This window comes from Lactuca saligna, chromosome 9 (assembly GCF_052625555.1).
Source record: "Lactuca saligna cultivar CGN05327 chromosome 9, ASM5262555v1, whole genome shotgun sequence".
NCBI classification, from domain to species: Eukaryota; Viridiplantae; Streptophyta; class Magnoliopsida; order Asterales; family Asteraceae; genus Lactuca; species Lactuca saligna.
In genome coordinates this window covers 49,233,766-49,241,491 of record NC_136425.1, presented here as the reverse complement: position 1 = coordinate 49,241,491, position 7,726 = coordinate 49,233,766, and the positions used below count along the sequence as shown (strand labels likewise).

Genomic DNA, 7,726 nt, shown 5'->3' with positions numbered 1-7,726 from the left:
ATAAGCATTACAGCATCTTCACCCTGAAGTGTCGAATAATTCGGAGACATAATGTAGTCTTCTAAATCTTTGAGCCACAAACGTGCATCTATAATGTCTGGGAACAACCGAGCACGAAGATTTGAATTTGACCAGCCTCTTTCGTCGTGGAGTAAATCCACATAAGGACCAACACTTACACCACAAATAAAAATATATTCAGTTTCACCTAAATCCAACTGCATCCCGTGTATCTCAAAAAGAAACCTCCATATTTCAAACACTTGTTGAGACCTTACTTCATCCAACATCATCAAATGCACAAGTAAGGGGTCACCATAGGGGACATGCATTCCTATGAATCTTCCAAACGGAAAAGCTTCAAATAATACTCGTTGCGATTGTGTTAGGCGTGGAAAATAGTCTTTAATGATCGTACCAACCACGCCTTTTAAAGTTAAATCTGCTTTTCGATCGAGATCATCATGCTACAAAACATATACATTTAATTTAATATAAAACGTTAGTAATTGAAAATAAAAACAAGGTTTCAAAATTTCTTTTCTAATTCGGTATATGAAATAAATAGCAATGCACTTTTTATTTAACAAATAGTTGATATAAAATGGTAGGAAAAACAAGCATTTAAGGTCATTTCGCGGATGTTAGAGATCATTCCGCGGAGACCCCTCTACGGAGTGACGTATACCTCCGCGGAGAGACATTTTGCCCTTTTTGAATCATTCCGTGGAGAGAATACGTTAATTCGCGAAGGTCCCTCTGCGGAGTGACCTACCCCTCCGCGAAATGGATCTTCGCAAATTCAAAACCAGTGCATCCTAAATCTAAATATGTACATATTAAAGGTTATCAATTTCATTCGTAACATTTGAATCTTAAATATGTACAATACGACATTGATCCAAAGAGAGAAACGTGAAAAATACCCGAGAGTTGTATCCATCGGCGAAAATATTAGGGAAATTATGCTCCATCGGTGTTGGATTCTACTAGTTCAAGTCGCTGTTGCTGGAAAATCGAAAAAATCTACCGATGGGGAGACACGAACGAAAAATCAAAGTGGAAGAGAAATCGGGGGACCAAAGAGGAGAGCCATTTTTGTCAAAGAGGGGAGGGAAAAATTACAAAAATAACCCCACTCCGCGGAGAATTCATTGTTCCGCGGAGCCCATAGAGGGTCCTCCACGGAATGCATGTCTAGCCGGGAAGGTCTGTTTTTGTGACTAAATTTTGAAATACCCCCCCCCCCCCCCCCCCCACCAAAAAAAATGTCTATAGCTGGTTTTTCCCTAATAATAATAATAATAATAATAATAATAATAATAATAATAATAATAATAATAATAATAATAATAACAACAACTAGATGCGTCCCCCCGCGATGCGGGGGTTGGTTGGTGTTGTTTTTGTGTGCAAGTATATTATATTGCCTTAATTGGTAGCCAGAGTTAAGTATGTTGTCATTCTCTGCAATTCGCCCTTTTACAAACACAGTAAAAAAATGAATGTACATTAGTATTTTGATGCTTAAAATGGTAAAAATAAAGGACATTGAACTTTCCAGAAAAAAAAGGATCCAAATTACAGAAAACTAAACATTAAAATGAAAATCCATTTCCCTATTTTGATATAAGATATGTCAAATTCCACTACGATCTGTTAGAGTCCAAGAGAGTGCTATGGGACCGCAATATCCTTTGTTCAATCAACCACTTCCTTGTCCGGTACAAGCCTCAATTCCACTGCTTGCTACTTATACCCTCCAGCTACTGCAACAACCGTATTTTGCATTAATTGCACCCACCCCGTAATTATAAATTAAAACTACACTATTCATCATGAATCGTGCATTTTATGTGGATAGTATTAGTATTAGTAGTAGTACAATATCTAGGTCGTTACCGACCTGAATGATGATCCCATAAGAACAAAAGTAATCAGACTCTACATCAACAAATTTGGTTCTTATGTTCCGAGTTCAAAACCAACTTTGTTTTTGTCGGAGGCTTTGTTGTTCCAACTCAATACCATTTTTGAAAAAATAAATAAATAAATAAATAAATAATAAGGAAGATCTGATAAATAGTTTCTTTTTCATGAAAAGAAATAGCATGTGTGTCAACTTATCTCCAAAAGTAATAATAACATTTAAGTGTTACATAAGCCATTTCTTAATAGTTAATAATAGTGATTACATATTTCAAATAACTAATCTGTAATTGTTCAGTGAAAGCCATCTGTGAGCGTTGATTTACAAATTATAAATTAGTATCAAAATTGGAAGTTATTAAAAGATAAAAGTTTAAAAAATGAGACTAAAACACCTTAATGTGAAGAAGTCCATCAAACTGAAAGCATTTCATCACAATATCTGCCCGAATGTTCAAAGGCTATGGATTCATTATCTAATGCTCAAAAAGTATATAGTAGTCACTGCAGAAAAATTTAAGTATGTCAATCGATAAAATGATGAAAATACAAACTATTATCAAGCATTATAGGAGTATAACAAATCCAAGGAAACAATTATTCATACCACACAATTAGCCTGCATGAACCATCATTATATCAATTTAAAACTCCTTCCATCTAACCTGAATTACGCAGCCAATGAATCCGTGTAACACCGTAAAATTTAAAACAATTTTTCACATTTTAAAACACATTTTCCAAACACATTTATTAACAAAATCCCATTGTATCATATCTTTGTTTCACAAATTATTTCCCAAGATCAAAATACATAAATCACATGTGTGTGTACGAATCATGTCAGCGTCTTCCCGCGATCATCACTGGTACCTGAAACACATAACACATAACACTGTAAGCATAAAGCTTAGTGAGTTTCCCAAAATACCATACATAACACATACTAGCCACTCGAGGCTATAACTTTGTGGGCCCTTGGGCCCTAACTCTGTGGACCCTCTGGTCCTAGCTCTGTGAACCTTCCGGTTCTATCTCTGATATACTCTGATATACACATGGCATAAATCACATAGAAATGATGCAGTGCAACACAACACATAAGTAACATACAATAACTTTGTCACATAACTCTAATTACCACTCAAGGTAAAGTATAGTGAGAAGACTCACCTCAGATGTCTCGGTAAATCTCTGACTCGGTAGAATACGATCTAGCCTCTGCCTAATCACATAAAGTAATACTCTCATAAATATAAATCTCAGGACTAGACTCAACCCTCTCTTGGCACCCTTAGAAGGGTAAAAGACCATTTTACCCCTCTTTTGGCTCAAAGGCCCTCATTGTTGACCAAACCCTAAAAATCAACCAAAGTCAACCATCAAACTTTGACCCGACTCGTCGAGTGCACTTGGGCAACTCGGCAAGTCTACATGTGTCCACTAACTCCCTAGTCTTGTTTGGCATGTCGAGTCCCGCCCCTTGCTCGACGAGTCACACCTAGCATGAATCGTGGGGCTACCCCAACTCAACTCGCCGAGTCTCAAGATCAACTCGATGAGTTATGCCTTAAACTCCAGTCCTCTAATCCCTCTTTGACTCACTGAGTTATTCCCCCAACTCGGCGGGTCTACTTACTGAGTGATTTACGGGAAACCCTAACCCTACTCACCGAGTCTGCCCTTGGACTCGGCGAGTTCATGCCATGCACAAACTCAAATGACCTCCTGAGGTTAGATCTGTTCCTTTGGTCCATAGATCTGACCTTCCCAAGCCTGATAAACACATAAAGCTCGAAGCTTGACACTCATGGGACGTCTAGAAGGTTTCACTTGATGATTTAGCCCCCAAAACAACATCCTAAGCTCAACACCTCTATAGCTCAACATAAAGAAAGCTGAGATAAGCTATTTAGACCACTATGGGTCCAGATCCGAAATCTCAAAGTGAATAAGGGCCATGTTCTCACAATTTCTTCCATTAAAGGACATGAAAACTCTACATCTATGGATTCCTTCAACACAACAGATAAAGGGGAGATATATTACCTCAAAGATGAAGTCTTTAGCTCGAAATCCACAGATGCACCACCTCCTTGGTCTCCTCTAAGTTGGAAACACCTCCTTCTTGCAAGAATCAACCACAAAGATCAAGAAATGGCTCCTTTCCTCTCACAATCGCTCTAGCTCTTTTAGGGTTTCTCTCTGGGGTTTGGTAGCCGCAAATGACGGCCCTAAGAGCCTTTAAATAGGTCCCAAACCCTAGAAATTAGGGTTTCATTAAACAGTGTGGACTCGCCGAGTCCACTCATGAACCCGGATGAGAATCTGCGACCCTACTCGACGAGTTTAAGCACCAACTCGTCGAGTCCCTCCACAAACTCCAAAATAAATGAATAAAATAATATACCTGGGAATCCGGATGTTACAATCCGAATTACAAAAATTAAACAACTTTTATATAATTCATTGTTAGTGACTTCAGTTGATATGTTCATTCAACCACCACATCGCTTTCTTTATTGATCTGTAACATGTAAAAGCTAAAGATTAAACTTATATTGAAGTCCAACATTGAAAGATCTTTCACTCTTGGTCCTTATTTTAAGGTTTCATATGGATTTGGGTCCCTCAAACCTTGAAATAACGATCAAAACGGAAAAGGGGTTCCATTTTGGAGTAAACATGCTAAAACAAAGAAATCGAAAGGACCATTTTTTTAATTTACTCTATTTGCTAATAGTAGAAATTTTTGATGATACCTTATTCACAACAATCACATTATCAGCATCAAATTAAGCATTATATCAGAATAAGCAAGAAACATACGATCAATGCAACCTTATATTATGTTCTCCTCAAGCCTCCTGAACATGTTTTTATATTTAGTATTTACTATGACATCCGAAATGTGTTGCAAAATGAGAGGTTTATGATAGACCTGGATATGTTCTGGCTGATGTGCAGTTTGCACTTATATGACCACCTTCACGACGATTATAGCAATTTCCCTGGTTGTTATCTGGTGGATCAAAATACATTGTTCCCCTCTGAATATGTAACGCCCGTGTTTCTACGCTTGCCATTTTTAGCAATGTAATAGTCTAGGTTAACCTTTGTAACTCAATTTGAAATAATAAGAATGTATTATTTGTGAATTATGTGAATTATGTGATTTATGTGTTTATTTTCTTGATTTTTATAATTTAATGAATTAAGAATGAAATAAGCGTCAAAATTAAAGTGTGAGATACACTCGATATCCTTGCATAAAGTTGTAGTGGTCGAAACAAGGATTCCGGAGATATAAGGAATGCCAAAATCCGAGTTATAACGAAGAAGTTATAACATGTCGAAGTTTCGAGACAGAACCGGCACAACGCCGAGTGACGTAAAATATGAATTTACGTTAGAGCAATATTTAGCCTTAGTGATCTAAACGAGAATCGAAGATCTCGTTGTTAGTATCAAAGCGATAAAAAGTTAGGCGAGAACGGACGTCGAACGAAGAAGTTATGAATTTATAACGAAATTTTCTGTCCCGGCCTATTAAAAATAAACAATAAAAAAATAAATTCAAAATTAGCCGACGGAGTCTAAACGAAAGTTGTAGATCGTAGTCTCACCTTTCCGTGGATATAAAGAACGTCGAAAACGGAGTTCGTATGAAGAAGATATGAATTTCCGAAGTTTATTAATTAATTTATAATTATTTTTAATTCAAATTCGGAAGCATTATCCGAAGGCGAGTCACGGATCTTATCCGACTTACGCGCCGCGTAAGTGCGTACGCCCCGCGTACTCCGAAAATGTCGACATCGCAGCAAGTGGCTTCGGATGACGCAAGCGCTTACGTTTCTGAGGCAGTACGCCCCGCGTACTGGCGTACGCCCCGCGTACTTGCGAGGTTCAGCAACTATAAAAGGAGGTCCGAAGCAGCCGAGTTTTCTTTTACAAATTCTTCATTTTCTCTCATCTTTTGCCTCGATTTGCGTGCCGATTCCATCCCGAAGCCCCGGTAATATTCCCGAGTCCCGAAGCGAGTCCCGAGATCCCGAAGATCCCGAGAAGTGCGGTTTCCGAGCCGAAGCTCTGCCCGCGAGAAGTTCGATTTTCGTAAGAGATCTTCCAGATCTGCGGAGGATTACTACTTCTGCAAGCTGTAGTACTACCCGATCATCTTCTGATCAAGTGAGTGTGTAGTTATTTTCATTCCAACGCAATATTATGAAGTATTTTCTATAAAATACGTGTTATGTGTATATATTTGGTTGTTATACGTGTGAGTGTATATTCACTCTCTTCTATCTTATAGATCTGAGGTATTCTCTATGAAATACGTGTTATGTGTGTATGCCTCATCTGTTATGTGGAATATGTATTGCTTAAAGCATGTTATACAGGTTATTTTTAACTATGTATAAAAACGTATAATTTTTATCTACTAATATGTTGGGTAGAACATGGGTAGATAATTGGTGTGTAATAAACAGATGAGAGGCCTCGGTGTTATTGGTGTTATTCTAGTCATTCAGCAGAGTATGGATGACGACCACGGACTATTCTAGACTGTCCTGTGGAACACTAGCAGGCTCATTACCTGTAGGTGTTGTGAACGACGTGTTCACCGGTGTACTCTATCCCCCACATGGTTGCCTTTAGGACACTTATTGTTGAGGAAGCCCCTCTGCAGTAATGTCCGTCCCGATGAAAAATCCTGAAATAAGTTCCTTATAATAGACGTTATTTTTAGGAACGTAAGGTGAGGATAACGGGAATGGGTAATCGGGTTTATTGTTGATTGTTGAAATTAAATATAATTATTGTGGGTTTGAAAACCCTATATGCTCACCAGGCTCCCAAGCCTGACCCACTCAGTTGATTTATTTTACAGGAAGTGGCGCAAGAGCTTAAGATGGGCGAACATCAAGTTGTTTTTGTTTACAAGTCTGTATATGTATATATTTGTTGAACGACTTGTAATGTTATCGTTTATGCTTTATGACCTGGATCGGAACATGACATCCCGACTTTTGATTATGAAATGAAATCATATTTCTTTATGAAATGTTTTGATAAATATCTATTTTATCATGTTTTGTTTTTGGGAACAAATTCCGCATCTCTTTTAAAATTAAAAGGATTTACTCTGAAAATTATTTTAAAAAGCATAAATGAAAACGGTCTTTTCTGGCCAAGATTTTGGGGATGTCACAGTTGGTATCAGAGCATTAGTTTAAGCGAACTAGGAATTTGTAGGATTTCTAAACTTAAACTTAGCATTCTAAGTGGAGATTGCGAGGTGTGTGTCTGTTGGATCTTAGACACAAGCACTAGTTTATTTTAGGAAAGTTGCCTAAAATGCTTTTATGTGCTAAATGTTATATGTTGCCATATATGATATTATTTATTCGGATCTATGGTTTGTTGCCAACCGGATCTGAAGGTTTATGTCTTTTGGATTCTAAGCGTATGTATACGATATTAGAACTAGCATTTAATCATTTGGAGTAATAAGGTGAAATTATTCGGTGTATAGATCAAAATGGTGAGAACAAGAAGCGGAGTTGGAAATGCTAATGAAAACAGGAATCAACCACCTGTAATCGAGCAAGTACCTGTCGTAGCTGCTGCACCTGAGCCGATAACAATGGCTGGTGTACAAATGATGATTCAAATGATGTTGGATCGTCAAATGGAAGAAACGAGACGCCTGCTTAGGCAGAATCGTGAAGAACCGTCAATTCAAGCGGAAGAGCCCGAGGAGAATGGAGGGCAGTCTGAAGGAGAAAACTTT

General features: G+C 37.8%; 1 long non-coding RNA gene across 1 annotated transcript; it reads right to left on the bottom strand.

Annotated features, from left to right (window-relative positions):
- Positions 1–2,125: 2,125 nt before the first annotated feature.
- On the bottom strand, positions 2,126–5,695 carry LOC145014335 (uncharacterized). Its single transcript, XR_013665502.1, has 3 exons — positions 3,979–5,695; positions 3,103–3,154; positions 2,126–2,802 (listed from the first exon to the last, which is right to left on the bottom strand). It is a non-coding gene; the product is annotated as an uncharacterized LOC145014335 (long non-coding RNA).
- Between the last annotated feature and the right edge of the window lie 2,031 nt (positions 5,696–7,726).